At 36.4% G+C, this 21,712-nt stretch overlaps 1 long non-coding RNA gene across 1 annotated transcript in view; it reads left to right on the forward strand.

Annotated features, from left to right (window-relative positions):
* The first annotated feature begins 1,107 nt into the window (after positions 1-1,107).
* LOC129060372 (uncharacterized) overlaps positions 1,108-21,712 on the forward strand; it is a 92,341-nt gene continuing 71,736 nt past the window's right edge. The window contains exons 1-2 of the long non-coding RNA XR_008527015.2: positions 1,108-1,260; positions 21,595-21,629. This is a non-coding gene — a long non-coding RNA (uncharacterized LOC129060372). The remainder of the gene's footprint in view (positions 1,261-21,594; positions 21,630-21,712) is intronic.

The raw sequence follows: 21,712 nt of genomic DNA on the forward strand, positions 1-21,712 counted from the left end.
GAGGCGACAAAGTTGCTCTCTTGGGATCGAAGATATCTGCCCTCCAGGTCCCCTCTTAATGTTCTCGTCGCTCTAACGATCTTTCTTCCGAGAGGACTCGGACATTTACAAAGAGTTGCAGTGCAAACGTAACGCAGGCGGGCGAGTTCAGCGAGAGCTAAAATTGGCTGGGCGGGAGTTTTCTGTTCCGGGTTTTGCAAGTTTCGAAGGAACAGCGCTTTGCAATCAGGTTTCCATCCTGGAGTAATATCTAAGGAGCGATTGCTGTCCTCTACACTAGGACCTAGGGGATTCTCTTTCCCCGCCTTCCACCTCCTAAGCCTCAGACTCTCGCACCTGCTTCTGGTTGAAAAAAAACCACGCAAAGGCGAAGGTCCAGTCCCGTGTTCTAAAAGCCCCGGCCAGCTGTTCCGCGGACTCCAGAAAAGAGTATTGGGTTTAGAAGCGCTGTAGCCTGTCTCCAAGAAGGTAGTTGATAATGCTAAGAAAAATTTTGAGATTTGTATAGGAAATTTACAGCGAAAAGTGCCCCTTACCCCTTACTTTACTCTCAGTTTTGGCATCCTCCAGATAAGTAGGATTTTGCATATAATAGGTGTTTATGGTTCCAGGAACTGCACTTTGATCTAGGATTTTGGGGGTGGAGTGTCTAAAGGGTCTCTAGACGCTTGTCTGATTTGAATGCTTTTCAGAATGATTTATGGCAAAAGGCTCATTTCTGACACTTCCAGATGTCAAAGCTCTTACCTTCCAAGAAGGGATGAGGAAAACTTGCTTCCCATAGCCATGCGGATAGGAGCCTGCGCGCCTAATATGCCTGCCTGCCGGTCTTCCTAAACTGACCCTGTCTACGGGCGTCCATCTGGAGCCGCTGATAACCTTTCCCCGCCTTCCAGCTCAGGAGAGGGGAGGGACTTGCTTTTTATGACGGCAAAGCTACAGAGGGAAACCAAGTCACTCGCCTGCAAAACGAGGTTTTTTCTGTTACTCTATTTTGTGCAGTTAACCACCTGCTCCCCGCCCCGTTGGTGGTTTGGCTTTAATGCGATTTGACCCCCAAATGTGAAGCTGGGCAGAATAAACCCTCCGTTGGGTCCCTGGTGGTGTCAGCCTCCGGTCTCAACCTCTAGCCGCCGAGGAACGGATCGCAATCCTGGTTCCCGCGGGGCAGAGACCCGCGCAGCGTTCAGAAGCTGCCGGGGAGTCAGGGGGAGGGGGCGATGTCTTTCCGAAAGCTCCCTGCAGGCTCAGGACCGCGAGGTGAGGCCAGGAAAAATAACCCTCGCGACTCAATTACTGCGAGCTCCACCGTGAAGCTGAAAAGCTGAAATGTGCGCCGCGGCAGGGGGGCAGGTCAGACAGGGCGGACGCTCGGGCGATTTTAGGGGACCCCTAGGGCCAGCTGAGCTGAGAACGCGCTGAAGGCATTTGTCAACCTGAAGCTAAAGGTGGGGCAGACCCTCAGTAGCTGCCGTGGACGCTTTTCTCAAAAGAAACGGGGTTTTCCAGTTATTTCTCCTCCTTTGAAATGTAACAGATTGGGAACGGGGAATGGGGGGATTTTGTTTTCTTTTTTCTTTCTCAAAGTGAAGGCGAATTAAGGAAGGAATTTGCTGCGGAGACTTGGAGAGCAGCTGTTAGGAGGGTCTAGTCCAGGGCATTGATTATACAGGAAGGTGTACCCCAGAGTGATATTCTGGTTATTTGCTTAGAATCCTATAAGACAGGAAATCTGTAATATTTGGGGAACAGTATCTGACTGTTTCAGTCTTTTTTGATGAGGTTACATACTCCCTTCTCTTTTCAAGTCCTGTCGATGTTAGTAACTTGAAGGTCAGCCGTTTGCCTTCCCAATTGAAAAAAATAAGTGCGATTTCCCAGGTGAAATAACTTAATTAATTCGAGACCCTTTAAACAAACTTATTTTCCAATGCACAAGCTTTCCTCATTCTTTTTAATGTTACAAAACAAGGAATCAGATCAGAGCTTATTGGTGTGTGTAGAACCGATCCTGATTTGATAAGCTTAATCATATGACAAAGGTCTACTAATTATTCCCTCCTCTCTCTCAAAAGACAGCCAGAAAGGTTTTTGAAAGTCTCTGCCTTTTTCCTAAAGTTTGATTACTACTTCAAAAGACTCAGGTCACCTCTTGCCTTTTCTGTATGTACATATTCAAGATCACAAAAATATTAAATAAAAAAACTTTCCCAACTTCAAACCTATCAAATGTTTAACAGCTGAAGGATATTCATCTTTAGGAGGCAGGCCAAAATGTCAATAAAAATTTAATTGTTTCTGAAACATATGGGAGCACTTACAAGACCCAAAATGTGATACTAAGTATTGATATTAAGAGGAAACCTTACAATATACTTTCATATTTGCTGGTCAAGACCTTATACCCCCAAAAGGTTCCAGAAGCCACAGAAATTTTTATTCTTCCTGACAGGGTTTCTAAAACTAGCTTGAGCAACAGGTTGGTGGCCAAAGGGGTCACCTGTATTTTGTGTAAGGAGAAATTAGTGTTGAACTTCTATATGTCTGGCACTTGTTTTCTGTATAAAACTGTGATATCTGTAGTAGCAAATAATATTTCATTGTGGAATGGGGAGATGGTATACATTGGTATGGCCATTTTTGTTAACAGCAAACACCGATTCCCTTCCGAAATGTTTCGTCCAAGTATTCTTCCCGACCTATAGGGAAGTGACACTGGTAGTGTTATTTCCATAGTTGGCTGTGACAAACAAGAATGATATGTGACCTAAAATGAACTCCAAAATATAGGTAGAGTCTTTTGGTAGCCACTTCTTCTATTCATAAGCTACAGTTTCATTTTTACATATAGCTTCCAGAAGACGTTTGATTTTATAAACATGCCACTCAAACTTCAACTGTTGAATTTCAGGTTAGTTGGCCGGTCAGGTCAGGTGCTGCTTTGGGACCATTCTTCTGATAAACTCTGACAACTGGTTTGACTTTATTGTTGTTATTTCCGATTTTCACTGAGGTTGTCTTCACAATGCTTTCAGAAGTTGCTTTGGCTGCCTCTTTCTCCCTCCTAAGACAAGTGGTTTCCAATGCCAGCTTTCACCTGATGGTGATTTCCATAGCTTCTTTATTTGGTTATCAATAGGCCTCCAACATTGGAATAAAATTTCTATTTTTCTCAGTGTTTAGATTCATTTAATTTAACCATTTAATTTACAGGAAGGACTCAAAGCCCAATATGTTTGAGACATTTGCCCAAGAATAATTTGGCCTAGTCTAGCATTCTTTTCTCTACTTGGAAGCATGATTTTTGTACTTTAAGTATGATAGTAAAATCTAAAATTGGCCTGGGTACCAGAACTACTCATTTTCTTCAGCTGAACAAGGATTCCCCAAGGCTCAGTATTATTTTCTCTTACTACAAAGTTTTAGATAAACAAAGCAGATAACAAGAACATGACTGTCTCTTAAATAATGAGACTGGACACTACTCTATGTGTAGACTTAACACCTGGTAAGTTGTAAAGGCCAAGTTATAGGAATAAGAATTACTATTTGGCTATTATATCATTTTGTTTCCTGACTGAAAATAAGTGTCTTTATTTATATTAAAAATTCTAATAGTAGTATTTTGAATACATGTAACTTTCTAAATACTTTTAATTTCATTTTGATTTTTACCATTTCTGATACAAAGCCTTGCTTGTGGAAAAATGCCCTGAGACCATTATTTTTGCCTTTTATAAGGATAATTACCACTAACAATACTCATATGAATTCAAGACTGATGGAAAAGTAAGAATTTTTTTTTTTTTTTTTTTTTTTTTTGAGATGGAGTCTTGCTCTGTCGCCCAGGCTGGAGTGCAGTGGCGCGATCTCGGCTCACTGCAGGCTCCGCCTCCAGGGTTCACGTCATTTTCCTGCCCTCAGCCTCCCTAGTAGCTGGGACTACAGGCGCCCGCCACCACACCTGGCTAATTTTTTGTATTTTTAGTAGAGACGGGGTTTCACCGTGTTAACCAGGATGGTCTTGATCTCCTGACCTCGTGATCCGCCCACCTCGGCCTCCCAAAGTGCTGGGATTACAGGTGTGAGCCACCGCTCCCAGCCGGAAAGATAATTTAACTAGCATCTGCAGAACTGTTTGTTGGTCAGAAAAACCAGGAGTGCAGTTTGCCCCATGGAGTGATTACAGAATGAGGCAGAACCAAAGGAGAGTGATCAAGAGTGGTTCTTCCTACTCTGTGCAGATGATCCCACAGGTCTTTTCAATCTGTGATCTGTGGTGCCGTTCTTACATCTGACATGCTCTCGTAGTGGGTTTTCATGAGTTACTGATGTAAAGAACAACTTGTTACCAGAGTGTAGGTAGCACAATTCATAAATATAACAACCCACATAAAAATTATGTGGACTTACGCAAACATACAGCCACAGGTGACTCTCATTTATTCCTGTAAATCATGTACTCAGTTATCTGGCTGTACAAATAGAGTTAAAATTGTAGATCAGCAAGAAGTAATGTTGAAATGTTCATTCTTCCTCAAGCACTTTTCTTCAAGTGACAGGCTGCATGGCTGGCCACTATGACACTGCCTTTAGTTGAACAAATGAATGATTATTCAGTCAACAAACATTTCTTGGAGTTCTGATTACGATCTAAGGACTATGCAGAAGTGACCATGCTATGCTCATGACAATGAAGGAAGAAGCCTCTAATCACAGAAGCGTGGTCTCACTTGTGCATGTTTAGCTACGTGTGCATTGGAGGTCCTTGCAGTGGCTACCACACCCCAGTTTTCTTTGATATTTTGAGGTGGTGCAGAAAATTAGAGACCCCTTACCTGTGGGAGAATAGGAGTGGAGAGGCAAAATAAGTTCCTCTGCATTAAGCATTCTGAGAGTATAAACTTTAGAACAGAACTAATGGAAGTGAGCCCAAGAACTTTTTCTTTTGCATTTGCTATTTTATCTTTTCATCAATCTGTAGGAAAAATTAAGTGATTAGTAGTCACTTATTAGACTCTATGCTTTTGGTATACAGATGCCTGTCCAGCTTAGTGATGTAATTCTAGAACTTTGCTTAGTGCCTGGCACATGACATTTTTGTTAATTTGAACTAAATATACTAATTATCACCATTATACCAATAGGAAAACCTGGGCAGAAATGACTGAAAAATGACAATACTGGCAGTCCCATTCTATCATGGGCAGGGGGGTGGGGAGTAGGAGGATTAATACTCTTATCTTTCAGTTTTAGAATGAAAGCCCAGGTAAGCACAAAAGATGTTCAAAAACATTTATTGAAACATTATGATTCATTATTTTAAATGTTTTAGATTTAAAATGGAGCCCATAGTTGCTATGTGGAGCCCATAGTTGCTATTTGCTTATATGAGCTCCCTGTCTATATAGTAAAGGGAGCCCTTTTCTTCAGGGCTTTTATCTTATTGTGCAGAGTGGGACTTATTTCAGGCCCCTTTGCACTGTGGACCAAGTGCCCTTGTTCAGTGAACATCCCTCACAACCATATGTGGCAGCCATGGTATTCTGAAAGCAAGTAGTAAGTCTAATAAGAAATTTGGCTAGCATATTAGTGCATTGTAATGTCTGTGAAATCAACTCCATTTGTTTCATGTGAGAGCTCCACATATACTGTCCACATGTGATTCTTGTCCAAACTGGAGCAGCCTGTTCAGAAGGGTCAGTCTTTTCTCCTGATTTGGCCAATTAGGGCTCTATTTTCATATATTCCTGTGCAATAAACAGCTCCACATTGTTCTTTCACCTTCTAAAACAGCATAATCACTGATGATTAAACAGTACATGTCAATCAGTATCTGCTGAGAAACTGAAACTTCAAGTTACTTATTTATTGCACATATACACACATTATTCCAAACCCAAGAGTGGTGGTTTAGAGACTGAAATGTAATTGATTGTGAATTGAAAAGAGGCATTCTAAAAAGATTTTACCATTTGTGTGATTAGTATGAATGGAGAAAGTTGCTTCTCCACCCCCATTCCTCTCCTGCCTTCCCCCTCACTCCAGGGATGCGGTGAACTTGTGTAATTTAAGGCAGGTGGTCCACATAGTAGGCTGACCACAGAGGATGAAAGAGTGTGCATTTGATACCCTGACTGCTGCTCTTTAATAGACTTTAAATATACTCTGACTATTATTTGGCTTTGGCTATTACATTTATTTTCACTTTCTTTCAATGGCTTTTCTCTTTCATTTCGTCATTTTTCCACATACTGAAATGTAACCCTGGTCCAATGGCACCAAATGGAGGATATATCTATATTGTCATCAAACTAAATGCAAACGAAAAATCAAAGGAGAGCAGAGGGCACCACTATATTGGTCTTTTGAATGCTGACAGAAAATGTGTGCATTTTTCTTTGCCTAGGTAGTAGCAACACTTTATTTTTATATAAAGCCTTTCATCTGAGAATCTCAAAGGCCTTTAAGATGTCATTTGGGTCTGGCATTCTTCAATTGGCTGCCTTTTGTCTCTTTCAGTAAGGAAATATTGCTGTTGGATGTAGTTTTATAACTGAGCTTGCACTTGGGTATACACATTCAAAGGTCCAAGGGCATTGGGTGTTTCTTGAATGGATCAAATAAATGACCAGTTACGACATACTCAAAACAACCCCAAGAGGAAGATGAGTGGCAAAGGTGATTATTGAATTTGCAGGTGGAGCAGTTGTGACACAGCAGGGTTAAGTGACTTACCTGAGGGCACACAGTGGAGTCTTTGTTACTGCTGGAAACAGAAGCCCATGTACCATTCACATGGCTGTGCTTCTGTGACATACCACTTATCTGCTCCTTCTTTCAAAAGGAAAATCTGGAAGAAAAGACACTCTTGTGCATATAAGAAAAAGATTCCAATGCAAGGGAGAAAAGAGTAATAACTTTGGAAATGTCAAAGATAAAGAAACCTGTGGACCTTGCTTTTCCAGAAAAGCACACAGCTTCTAGTGAAATTATTGCATATAAATATAGAAAGAATATCGCTTGCACATAGAAAGTGGAAGTGTGATTTTTAAAGTTTGCTTCCTTGTAAGTACAAAAGCATGTGTTGATCTCAGCTAGGGAGCAAAGGCGTAATGCTATATGTTATATACATATACACACATACATATATATGTATAACTATACATACACATATATAGATGGCTATATATGTATACTTTTAAGCTACTTGCACATTTTCAAACTTAAAGGCATTTTTCTTTTCTATCTTATTTATAGCTATTTTATTCTGTCCTGGAATTTTGTTTTGCCTCATTATCTCCAAGCACAGGCATCTGCTTCAAGATCGTAGTTATTAGTCTGAAGAGCTTCGAAATAAATGTAGATTATGCCTCGTTGGCATCATTATACAATTTACTATTAATTCTGTGTGACAGTTTTGACTGTGTTATTCCACTTAACATTTATGTTTTAATATCCTCTTGAGACACCATTTCACAATTTACATTTACTTTTAAAGCCCATTGTCAAGTTTGGGCAGGAATCTCAACTCTGCTTTCAGATGTAAAGCAATTTGAGTATTTTATTCCAATGAGGGAGCAAATAGAAGGACTATGTATATAATTTTAGCAGAAAGGATGTCATAAAAAAAGAAGACTATAGTTTGTATTTGAGAATAATTATACATTTGAAACAAAACAATTTATTAAATTAAAATTTATTTTAGTTTCCCTTTCTTTTACTTTATATTCAAGGTGAGTTTTTAAATTGCAACCTATGTTTCATAGTGAAAGATTCTTACACAAAGCCAGAAACGTTCTGGAATCATTCTAATATCATACATACTAAAGCTGACCTTAGTCCATCTTACTTGTAATTGTTTATGTAAAAAAAAAAAAAATCCTAGATCTATGTCCTCTAATTTTCTAAGCTTAGAAATTCTCAGATCCAAGCTATGTAATTTACAAAGTTTAGAAAAAGCTGTTCCATATATAACATTGGTTTTACCATATCGGGGTAGAAATCTTGACGTGATATGCACATTTCTTTATCTGTGCATACCATCTAGGTTCTCAGCTTAGTTTTGATCTGCTCCAGAAGAAATATGCATAAACAAGCAGGAGTAATGATTTTTTTAAAAAGTTAAAAACTTGATTATGTTATTTCGTCTGAATTTGAGAGTCTAGAATCTGCACTGCATTTTGTCATTATTAGTCTCTCTTGTCCATGAAATCTCTGTTGCTTTGTGCTGTGTTTGGCGAAGTTTGAGAGAGGTAAAAGTTTAGCAACATAAAACAATGTTTTAAGAATGTTTCTGCTTCATGATTGCTTTATGGGCAATATGCATTTTGCTCTTCTTTTTCTTATATAATCAACCATTAATGTTGCCCTTCTCATTGGCATATGTGTCTTTATTTTGAGGTTATGAGGTCTTCTTGCATTGTTAATTTTGCCCTAAATAATTTTGCCCTAAATAAAAGTACCCTTTCTAATGTGTAGTTGGATTAGCTTGGGGTATAAATGGAAAAAGAAAGAGTCTAAGCTCTGCCAATTATTAGCTCTGCTCCTCAGCCACTTAAATGAATTTATCTGAGCATCTAGGTGTCTATAGTTGTGTAGCAAAATGGATGTATCCCTAGCACTATCATTCTGGTAATTGAATATGTCAGACAATGCCTCAGTAAAATACAATTTTCAATTACTGCTCTAAATTATTTATGCACAGTGTTCCATTATTGGAATGATAAGCTTGTGGGAGTTATTTGTATCCTACTGCTCAAGGTCATCGCCAAGGTCTGATTTTTCACAAAAAATTTGCAACCTCCATCATAAATGGGTTAAGTTGTCAAGAAATGTTTTCTGTCAGATGCCAAATTTTAAATCTATAGAATCTTTTAAAATGTTATGTTTTTTAAAATCATAACTAAAGACTGCAAAGTGAAGCATTATTTTAAAAATCCAAAAATTCTTTTTGAATCTCAAATTACTATAGTGAAAAAACAAAAAGAAAAACTTGAGATCCAAGAGCAAAAACAAAAACAGTGATCAACTAATAACATGTTCTTGCTATTAGAAGTCATTTGCTAATAGTTTTTCTTCACTATTTTCTTGTTAAAGAAAGTATTTGTTATTAATTCATTGAATCAAAAATTAAGAGTCTACCATACGTCATTCATAAGGTATCTTTACTAGTCAATATTAGTCTTATTCAACAGCTCGTAGCTATGTTATATGCCTATGAGAGACAATGAGTGTGTATGCTTATGTAATGATTAGCACTCTTGCTACTGATAATGGAAATAATAGATACAGGAATGTATATTGGCAAGAAGTCTTTAAAATGTCAGTTCAAAATTCTGCATCAAAATTTTCTTTTTCACCTATGATCTTAAAGTAAGGTTTAGAATTTGAAACTTTTCTTAGGCTCTATGCTCTGGAGTATTTCTGTTTCTTGTTTTGTTTTGTGGTCACTAACCACAGAGAAATTTGTCTTTTTTACATACGCTGGAAATAATTTACTGCTTTTAGAAATATTAAACCACACTAAAAAGCCAATACTAAAGAAACATTATGGGTCTGCCGAATCCCTCAAAAAACCAGGAAATTGAGAGTTAATGCAGAAGCTCTGATCTGGCTCTGTGTCCTAGGGGCTTTAGAACTCTGAAGTATGACAGGTAGTACCCAACCCACATATATGCAAAAATTAAGACAAAAACAAAAACTATTTTGGCAGGATGTGTGGTAGAGGGCATGAGTAGTTAGTGCAATTTATCTGAGACACTAACATTTACACTTACTTGATATAAAATAATGCTTTTCATAAACACCAATTCTTGTCTAACACTTAGATAAAAATTATAAATTCAAAGGCTTCCAATGTAACAATGTAGATTGTGATCTGTGGTGTAGATATACTTAATGGTGTAGACTTAACAAATATGAAATTCTCAAAGTTTTAGAAGTAATATTCACTTGTATTATCTCTGCATGTGGTTTATGGTAGAAGCGATGCTTCTAATCTATTCTACTAATCTCACTTAAGAAACCAGAAATTCAGGCTGTTCCCACAGATTCGGTCTTGAAAATAAAGTCTCATTTATGTACATGGCACAAAAGCAAAGGTTCAATGTTTGTAGACTACGCTTTTTAAGTGTTATTTTCCAAACATTATTTTACATATATATATACACAAATTGAAATTTATAAATTACTCAAGAAAGCAAATTTCAATTGACAAAAACATTTAATCTGATTAGCTATTATATTGCATTGAATTTATTTAAATTACATAACACTTTTCCTCAAGACCTTATAGTTACCTGTTGTTTTCATTTTAATATTTAATTATTACATAATACACAAATGATACTTGGGATTTTTAATAACAAGGTTTATATCGAAAGTGGTTTTATTTTTAAAGAAATTATTCAACACCTAATTTATTATAATAAAGCTTAGTTTATATCAAAATATTTTCTTGAATTGAGCACAATGCTTTACATGTTTAAATCTATAAAAATAGAAAGACTGACAATCCTTAAGTTACAGATATACTCCTGATAATATTATTCAAAGTGCATTGTCTCATAATGGATAGGATATAGTATACTTTAAACATATTTCCCTTGAGCTGAAGTTTTGTCCCAATAATTAAACAATGATGATTAATCTATGAATAATGTATTGCTTCACTTACAGCCATATTATTTGCTTTCTTTGTAAACGAAAGAGAAAGGTAGTAATATACAAATGTGTGAGTTATTTAAAGTAAGCGTGTTTGGAATCAGAAAGCTGAAGACGAATTTGACATAAAGCAGAGAGCATAGACTGCTTCTAATTTTAAAGGAAAAAATATTTTTTCTTGTTTTTGACATAGATTTTACCTCCCCAAATGCAATTTTTGTTTTTTAAAAAAAGCTCTGTTTTAAAAGAAATTTTATCCTAAAAATTAGGCATGATAGATGATGTATTTAAGAAATAATTATTCAACATAGAATTAAATTGGTTGAAAACTGATAATTTGCCTGTTCGTGCTAGTGATTTCAGAAAATACTAGTACAATAACAAGTATATAGTGAGAAATATTTAACAACCCATTAAGCTAGGAGTTAAAATATTTTTATAGTTTGGAAAGGATTAATTGCTGCATTCCAGAAATACTTTCTATACTTATTGAATTTTTATATATTAGTTTAGATCTAAATTATTGTTTTCTATACTTCAACATAGAAACATTTAAAACATATTGTTGAATGAAGGTTATACAATGAAGTATTTCCAGATTCAGGAATACAATTATAATTTTTCACATCACATATTACAAATCAGAGATTTTATTGGGTTGCAGTTTTGTGTAAATAAATGAATTTATTAATCCTACTATTTAACATATTTTCCCGATAAACATGGGAAGCACATTACCAGGGAGAAAAATGAGTACGTGAGCAAAAATTGTCATTAACACACTTCTGAAAATTAAACTTTGTAAGTTTAAAAATCACAGCTTCACAAATAAGAGACAGTTTGCCTTTCTACTCTGTGCTGAAAGAAGGATATTTGACACATTTACATAGCAAACTTAGTCAATGTTTGGAAATGCTTTGTAGTGGCCAAAAGCTATGCATTTCCTCCTATTGACCTGATTTTTTTTTCCCTTCCAATAAAGTAAATTAATAGAAGATGCATCAAACAGGATTATTGCAGATGTGCACATACTGCAGTACTAATTGCTCTTTTATTTTTACAATCCAATCCTGCACATGCTTTAATTTATATTTGCCTGAGTTAGTTTTTTAGTGAATTAGCAGTATCTGCCATACACTGAATAGTAATGTGCTTGCATCACGCGATTATCTCAGATACATTATTGTCTAGAATCCATGATCCTAATTTCCTTACCACCCACGCCCATCCCTTTCTCTGTTTGGAAGGCTGATTTGTGTTAAGAGGGACCACCAAGCTATTAACCCTAGGACACAACTAGCATTGTGCATAGAGAGTAGGGCGTATGATCATATCACATTTTAACTCTTCCACCAGCATTATCCTTGTTTCCCCCAATGCTTTCACGAGGTAATAACTCCAAATGCCTCGCATGGAAATGATAAACTGCCTGTTGTGCCTTTTCTTTGAAGGAGTTCTCCTGCAGAGTATCATATTTAAATAAATTGCCATTGAGTTTAGCAAGCAGCACAATCATGCCCATTGAGGTAGATTCTTTTGATCATATTTTGTAATGCAATCAAGGATCACATAAGGATGCTCAAATGGGCCAGCCTTGCTGTGTGCTAAATAGGCAACAGGAGAAAAAGAACATTAATTGCCCTGAATCCCAGGGACATAACAAAGCACACCTGTGTCCCATGTCCCACAGACCCTAAGGCAGTGGGTACATAGACAACCAAAGTAATTCTTTTCACGTGATTGATCAGTAATTTTAATAAAACTATTAGATTTTTTAAAAGAAATAGCTGATATCTTCAGATTTTCAAAAAATCTCAAATGTGAGCACATAAGCACAGCATTTTTGTACTTTTATGTAAGGGAAGGTACTTGATGGCATCCAGAGACCTAGGCTTCTGGTCTGCCTATTGGTTGAGTTGGTTAACGTCCCTGCCACTGATCTCCCCTTCCTTCACACCCTATGTACAAGAACAATAACTGCCCACTTACTGGCACAGTTCTTTTGAGTATTGCAGGAGACCATGATTAAGAAGAATTTTAGTAATAAAGTACCTTACAAATGTATTTTTCTAATAGCTGTGTGGATATATGTGTGGCACAGACTGTATATGAAGTGTTCCATTCCCATTAACTCTTTGCAAACATTTTTACAGTATGAATCTTTCTGAAAAAATAAAGGACTTGGGGTCGTTCATCTACCAAAAATATCAGTCTACTAGCAAGGAATTGCCTACTGAAAAATTAATTGAGGAAACCTGGGGACACTATTGAACTTCAGCAGATGGATTTAAAAAGAGGCAGCAGATGTGGAAGTGGGGGCTTGTAAAGAATTTCCTGCTTTACTGGTCCAGCATTCCAACTTTCTGTTAAACTCTGCAATGTGAATGAGAAAGAACTAACCCATACCATCCCAAATCATTTCCTGCCGACAGCTACTGTTTAGTAACCTGTTACCCTGTCCACCCCCTGCCTTTGATGGTGCAAGAAAGATAAGTGAGAGAGAAAAATTAAAAATTGAGAAAGTAATTAAGAAACAGTTTTTTTCTATCCCTACCAAGATCATTTTAGTGGAAATGTAAGTTGTTTTTCAGAATGGTTCAACTTAGAATAGACCATTGTATAGTGGAAAGAATATTGCTCTTTCATAAAGAAGAAATGTGGAGGTCCAGTCATAGTCTAATACCTTACCTTTATGCCAAAACGGAAGCAACCAAAAATATTAGGGGTGGGAAAGGCACATCTTTGTTCCTAGAGGGTGGTGACTGAGGCTCTTTCATAAATGTTAAACAATGTTTATAATTCTATATTCTTATTATGAGCTAAAGTCAAATAACCTGAAAAATAAATTACTGGGAAGACAAATGGGCTGAATGGCTTTTATATTACTTTGGAGTCTGAATTAATTACCTAGAGCTGCTATAACAGAGGACCACAAACTGCATGGCTTAAACAACAATAATTTATCTCACAATTTTGGAGGCTGGAAATTCGTGAGCATGGTGTCTGCAGGGTTGGTTTCTTCTGAAGACTCTCCTTGGCTTGCAGAATTTCACCTCCCTGTGTCTTCACATGGCCTTCCCTCTGTGTCTGCCTCCTAATCTCCTTTTCTTATGAGGACACCAGTCATATTGAATGAGGGCCTGCCCTAATGACCTCATTTAACTGTATTTACCTTTTTAAAGATTCTATCTCCAAATATAGTCACATTGTGAGGCACTACTGGGGATTAAGAGTTTCACATATGAATTTTTAGGGAACACAATTTGCCCCACAACAGAGTCCTTTTTTTTCTGCCCAAGCAGTATTGAAAAGATGCTGCTTCAAGTACCCTAGGGGTAAAATTTCTTCCCTCAATTCCTACTGATATTACAGAAAACTTACAATGTATTTTACGGTCCTGACAATTACAGGTGGGATTCATAGGAGATATATTGACATGACTTTTGGATTTTAAACAGTGCTGAGATAATTAAGCAGAATCTGAATTAAGATTGGAAGTGGCCACCCAGGATATGATAACATTTAAATAACCTAGAAACTACTTTTTTAATTGCGTTAGGAGAGAGCAAGTGTTCTCATGGCTGTTCTTTCTCACATAGATTCACATAAACCATCCACAGCCCATCTGTAAACCTGCCTTATGTTTCCCCATAGCCTTTGTTTCTCACCTTTCCAACCAAGTAGCTGTGGCCCTCTCACTCCCACCTTATCCTACAAATGTAAACTTTATAGGGACAGGGCATTGTGTTTTTCAGTCACCTCTGTAATGTCAATGTTAAGCATGCAATGAAAGCTACGTACATATTTGATAAATAAGTATTAAGGTTGTTGTTTTATATAAGAGGCTAAAGTTTGGACACCAAATTCCTCTTTATTTCATCTTGTACTTTTCCTATCACAGGAGCAATAAAAATATCAGAGTTTCTTATGAGTCCAACATGTTTAGTAAAGCTAAAGCACTTAAATAAAGCTAAAGCATGGAAACTATGGTAGAAGTTGCAGTCAGATCAAAGAACATCTTGGTAGCAGCCATATCTGCGAGCCAATTGGCTCATCAGATTAACAATCAGATGTTTATAATGGGAATTAGTACTAGTAACTAGGCATATATATGCGTTATCTCTAATCCTTAAAGTAACTCATAGTGTGATATACATAACCTCCATTTCACAAATAAGGTAATGAAGTTCAGAGAGATTTGAATGACTTATCCAGGATTCCACAGTCATTTAACTGACAGACCCATGAGTTCTATTTAAGTCTCGCAGGTTTCAAACACCATGACTTTACCCCTTACTCAACGTTGTATCTCTCTCGTCAAAATGACCCCTCTAGTGGGGCTGGGGAGATCTAGCCAATTACAACCTAATAATATTTTTATATATTCTGCTTAAAAATTTTTCCAAGTAATATTTTTCTTGTTACTAAAGTTGAACAAACTATTGACTTCTTGTTGTAAATACAACATGTGTAATTAAAAGCTGGGTGGTATTTTCCGAAAAGAAAGGAGAACGATTTGTCTGTGCTCGACTGGTTTTCTCATAACTTGACTTCAACTAACCTTATTAATCAGGACAATGAAGAAAAATTCACAAGGCTCATGAGTCAGCCCATTTTAGATTCTCAGTGTCAGCATATGGTCTCAAAGCCCAAATGCATTATTTTCACATGGTGCATCTTTGACTGTTTATTACAGGGGAGGTAGAAGAAGAGGAAAGCATTCTTTTTTGTTATACATTTAGGAACACAGTTAAATGTCTTTATCCCCAAAGGCAACTTGGCAGTTTTGGGCTTAGTGCCCACATTGTTAAAGCTGCGTTTGTTCTCAAGCCCCTAGAAGGACTTTTTAATATTTTAAATATTCTAGTTTCTTCATGTCCCCTCCCTATCCTCCAGAGGAATTGTTTAAATCGTATGATTGATCTATTTTTAAGCAGCAATTCCGTTATGACTGTCCAGCAGGGAGACTTGTTTTCTTTTAACTTTATGGTACTTTATATAGGACCTTTTAGTCATGTTCATAGAAAATCAATCTATAATCCCAGTCTCATGTGTTTTTTTAATGCTTTATGAATTAAACATTGTATTGTATGCATATGACTGAAAACCTTTCTTTTCAACCACAGGAATAATAAGTTCTAAATATAAATTAAGTAAAAATTTCCCTTCCTTATTTAATTCTAGTGATTTAATTTCAATACGGGATAGGAAGAAATGTATTTGGATTTCATGATTCTTATTGTACATAGAAGATTTTAAATTAAATGGTTGGTGAATTGAACTAATATGCAGGCCATGTGTTTTGTTCACTTACCCAAGACCCCCATTTACTGCTACACATAGGTGAGGCCCTTGGCATCCAAGGTCAGTGCTTTTGATTCAAATCTCCCTTGTGCCAGCTCAGCAATGTGATACTGTGCAAGGTGCCCAGTCTCTCTACACGGTTCTCACATTTGCTAAGTGATGTTACCTATCCATAAAGGTGTGTCAGTTAAATGAGATTATCTATGTAAAAGATTTAGACTAGCATCTGGCACTTCATACTTCCTAAAAACTACTCAATCTTGTTATAATTGTGGTCATTATTATCACAGAAAACATGAAAATATCACCCTTCACTTTTGTGGAAAAGAAGAAAAGCTATTTTTCTGACCTTTTCCTTTCCAATTCTGTGCCTGTTGGAAACAGATTTTCTCAGCTTTCTGTCTAATGCCAGCATGGCTGCAGTAAAACTAACAGCACCAACTCACTACCTCAAATCTGAATTTGTTACTAGCGTTGGGGACACTTAAGTTCTTTCCAAGCTACAGTGAAAAGTGCAAAAGAGTGTGTGTGTGTGTGTGTGTTAGAGAGAGAGAGAGAGAGAGAGATGAGGGTTTGGAGGCTGGACTCCTAAATAATATTATTTCGGTGGGGTAAATTGTTTTCATCTTCAGCTCCTCCCTTTCTCTTGGTAAATCTAATTTACTTGCAGTGACTCACCGCAAGTGCAGCTGGAATAAGGATGGCTCTTCCCCAGCAATGGGAAGGGTTTTAAAGCTTTTTCTGTCTTAAAAATAATTTCCTTTTTTTTAAATCTGACTCAATAGAAATAGGTGGGTTTCTATTGGGTCAGAAGAAGACGTAGTCACTAACAAGTTAATATCTGATTTAATATTAAAATGAAACATTTTGGCACATTTATGCAAAAATTTTGGGATTATTGCCACTAGGTATAGACATGGAGGAATAGAAAAATAGATGTGAAATAGATCTTGTATGTCACTCTTTGCAAGCCATGATACTTCTTTTGGCAATAGTCCTGCTACTTGTATGCATTGAAACCAGACAATCAACAACCAGAAAAACCTAGAAAACATAGTAAACTTCTTAGGGTGAGGGCAGTTAGCACATAATTTCATGTCTTGAGGGCAATACCATGCTTGCTACTCCAACAAATGGCACATGTTCAGTGCTGTCAGCCTTGAGGATTTGAGGCTGCCAGTGTTTCCTAAATAATGCTGAGTCAGTGTCTCTGCAGCACTTCAATTCTACAATTAAATATCTGATAAATAGCCATACTATCTCTTTTCTCTTCCCCACTATCCCCCTTTCACAGAAAATTTCACTTTTATTCTTCTTTCACAGACATAACTTGCGTAGGAGAGCTAGCAGAAAGTCACTGCATGAGAGTAAGTCAGGGGAAGCCCTCACCAGGACTGTTCCTTCTGCCTCTTCTTCGCAGTACCCGCACAGCACCTCTCTTCATTTCCACTAATATGTCAGCCACAGGAACAAGAACTTCTGCAAAGCACATTTTAGGCTTTGCTATGTATTAATTTATATACAGCTATGTATTAATTTATATACGTCTAAAAACTCTGGGCTTTTGAACTTGCTATCTTGCTCATCAGTGTCACATGAAATCTACTTCATCAATCAAATTAGAGGAAGTAATATGTTCTGCATTTTTACAAAATGTAAGACTCCCTCACAGTTCCTGAGATCTGAGTTTGGAACTGGAAATGAACCTTCCCAGAGCTAAGTTAAGTCTAATGTTGTCAAGCACAGAATCGTGATTCAGAGGGAAAAAAGAAAAGCATCCAACCAAGGTTTACTAAGTAAAAAATTTATCAGTTCTCTTAGTCAGCAAATGCTGCCTCAGAAGCCACGCTAATGAATTGCATGTTAATGAATCAGAAACAGAGGTGTAATTAACACAAGCCTTCAATGGGAAAAAAATACTTGGTCATATGCTTTTTCAAATTTTGTAAATATTGTTCAGTTCTACAAATGATACGTTAAAAAGTAGATTTTTTACAGCTTACTCAGGCATAGTACACATAGCATACAGTTCACCCATTTAAAGCATACAAACCAATGATTTTTAATATATTTACAGTGCAAAGACCAATACAGTACATTTTGTAACATTTTTGTTATTTCAAAAATAAACCGATACTATTTAACTGTCACCTTTCTATGCTCCTATCCCCAACTCTTCCTAAACAATCACTAATCTACTTTTTATCTTTGTTGATTTGCCTATTTTGGACATTTTATATAAATGGAATTACACAATAGGTGGTCTTTTGTGACTTTTTTCACTTTGCCTAGTGTTTTCCAGGTTTATCAATGTTGCTGCACGTATCAGTACTTCAGTTCTCTTTATGACAATATATGAGTGTACATTTTGCTTATCCATTCATCAGCTGATGGAAATTTGAGTTCTTTCCCCTTTTCCCTGTTATAATTAATGCTGCTATAGACATTCATGTACAAGTTTTAGTTTGGATGTATGTTTTCATTCCCCCTGAGTGTATGTAGCCAGGAGTGAGTTGCTGAGCCGTATGATAGCTCTATGCTTAACCATTTGAGGAACTACCAGAGTATCTTCCATAGTGAATGCACCATTTTACATTCCCACCAGTAGTGTATGAGTATTCCAATTTTTCCACATCCTTTTTAACACATGTTATCATCTAACTTTTTTATTCTAGCCATCTCAGTGGGTGTGAAGTGGAATCTTGTGGTTTCCATTTACGTTTCTCTGATGGCTAATGATGTCAAGCATCTTTTCATGTGCATCTCTCATGGCCATTAATACATCTTCTTTGGAGACCTGTATATTTTAATCATACCTATCTTTATAAATTGGGTTATTTTTCTTCCTATTGTTGAATTGTATGAGATATGTATGTTCTAGGCAAAAGTTTGTTACTATATATATGATTTGCAGATGTTTTATCCCATTCTGTGGGTTTTCTCTTCCTTTCTTGATATTGCTCTTTAAGTACAAAAGTTTTTGATTTTGATAATGTCCAATTTATCTATTTTTCTTTATTGTTCATATTTTTGATTTCATATCTAAGAATTTATTGCCAAATCCAAGGTCATGAAGACTTATACCTAAGTTTTCTTCTAAGGGTCTTATACTTTTATACTTATATTGAGGTCTTTGACTCAATTTAAGTTAATTTTGATGTATGATATGAAGTATACACCTAACTTTATTCTTTTGCATGTGATTATCAATGTGTGCCAACACCAATTGTCAAAATAATTATTATTTCTCCATTGAATGACCTTGGAATCCTTGTTAAAAATCAGTTGACCATAGATATGTAAGTTTAGGTTCTTAATTCTGTTCATTTGATCTATATGTCTACGTCTATCCTTATATCAGCAGCATACTGTTTGATCAATGATGCTTTCCAGTTAAGTTTTGGAATTGGGCAATATGAGTCTTTCTAATTTAATCTTTATTTCAAGATTGTTTTGTCTATACTGGTCTCTTGAATTTCCACAGAGATTTTAGAATCAGCTTGCCAATTTCTACAAAGAAGTGAGCTGGAATTCCAATAGGGAGTGCAGGGAAATCTGTACATCCTTGGGCAGTATTGTCATCTTAAAAATATTAAGTCTTCCAATCCATGAATATAGGATATTTTTCCATTTATATAGATATTCTTTAATTTATTTCAACAATGTTTTGTAGTTTTCACAGTATGTCTTACTCTTCTTTTAAAATGTTTATTTCTAGTTATCTTATGTTTATGCTACTGTAAATCAAATATTTTTCTTAATTTCATTTTCATATTGTTCATCACAAGTATACAGAAAGACTATTAATTTTTAATATTGATTGTGCAACCTTACAGAACTCATTTATTAGTTCTGCTAATTATTTCTAAAGTGCATTTATATTTAGACATTTTTCCAAGATCAAGGCAGAATTCAAAAAATAAAAATTAAAATTAAAATAAATTTAAAGATATGTATAGATGGCCAGGCATGGTGGCTCATGCCTGTAATCCCAGTACTTTGGGAGGCCAAGGCCGGCAGATCACTGGAGCCCAGAAGTTCAAGACCAGGTTGGCCAACATGGTGAAACCTCATCTATACTAAAAATACAAAAATTAGCCAGGTGTGGAGGTGTGGACCTGTGGTGCCAGCTACTTGGGAGGCTGAGGTACAAGAATCACTTGAACCCAGGAGGTGGAGGCGAAGGTTGCAGTGAGCCAAGATTGTGCCAGTGCACTCTAGCTTGGGTGACAGAGTGAGGCTCTGTCTCCAAAAAACAATGTATAGATGAGCTCTAGATGACTTTTCTTTCTTTATGTTACTTAATTGCTATGGCTAGAACTTCCAGTAGAATATGGAATAGAAGTGTGAGAGTGGACATCCTTGTCTTACTTCTGATCTTAGGTAGAAAAACCTCTAGTCTTTCACCATGAAGTGTTAGCTGTGGGTTTTTTGTAGATGCTCTTTATGAGGTTGAGAAGCTTACCTTCTATTCCTAGCTTGTTGAGTATATTTATTATGAAACAGTGTTGGAGTTTGTAGAATGCTTTTTCTGAGTCTATTGAGATGCTAATGTGCCTTTTGTATTTTATTCCGTTGATACGGTGTATTAACATTAATTAATTTCCAGATATTATACCAACCTGGCATTCCTGGGATAAATTCCACTATTGTGTATAATCCTTTTTCCATGTTGTTGGATTTGTTGGATTCACATGGCTAGAATTTTGTTGAAGATTTTTGTATCAATTTTTATGAGACATTGATCCATAGTTTTCTTTTGATGTCTTTGTCTTGTTTTGGTATCAAGATATCACTAATCTTATAGACTGAGTTGGGAAGTATTCTTTCATCTTTAATTTTTTGAAAGAGTTTGTGAATAACTTGTATCCTTCAAATGTTTGGTAAAATTTAGCTGTGAAGCCACATGGGCCTGGGCTTTTCTTGTGGATACATTTTGGATTATGAATTCATTTTCTTTGCTTGTTATAATGCTATTCAGGTGGTATATTCTTGTGTTAATTCTAGTAGTTTGTGTTGTTCTAAAAATTTGTCTTTTTTATCTATAGTATTTGATATATTTGTAGATGATTCTTTTATTTCTCTATTGAGACAGGGTCTTGCTGTATCACCCTGGCTGGAGTGCAGTGGTGTGCTCACAGCTTACTGCAGCCTAAACCTCCTCAGGCTAGGTGATCCTCCCATCTTAGCCACCTGAGTAGCTGGGACCACAGGCACATGCCACCACCCTCTGCTGAATTTTTTTTTTGGGGGGGAGCGTAGAGACAGGGTTTTGCCATGTCACCTAGGCTGGTCTTGAACTCCTGGCAGTTTGCCCACCTCAGCCTTCCAAAGTGCTGGGATTACAGGCATGAGCTACTGCACCTGGCCTGTATATGATTCTTTGTCATATTCTTTAGAATTAATTTTCTTTCTCTAAGGTTAGTTGATATGTCCTCTCTTTCATTTCTGATTCTATTAATTTAAGCCTCATCAATTTTTTCTTGGTCATTCTAGCTAAAGTTTCATCAGTTTTTGTTGATCTGTTCAAGAAACATTTGATTTCACTGATTCTTAGCTCTTATTTTTATATTATTGTTGTCAATTTCTGTTCTAATTTTTATTATTTCCTTTCTTCCATTTTAGGTTTACTTCGCTCTTATTTTTTTCAGCATTTTAAGGTACGAGGTTAAATTATTCATATGGTATATTTCTTTATTTAACATACGCACATACAGGTAACTTTCCCAGTAAGTACTGCTTT

The sequence above is a fragment of the Pongo abelii genome, chromosome 6 (assembly GCF_028885655.2).
Source record: "Pongo abelii isolate AG06213 chromosome 6, NHGRI_mPonAbe1-v2.0_pri, whole genome shotgun sequence".
NCBI classification, from domain to species: domain Eukaryota; kingdom Metazoa; phylum Chordata; class Mammalia; order Primates; family Hominidae; genus Pongo; species Pongo abelii.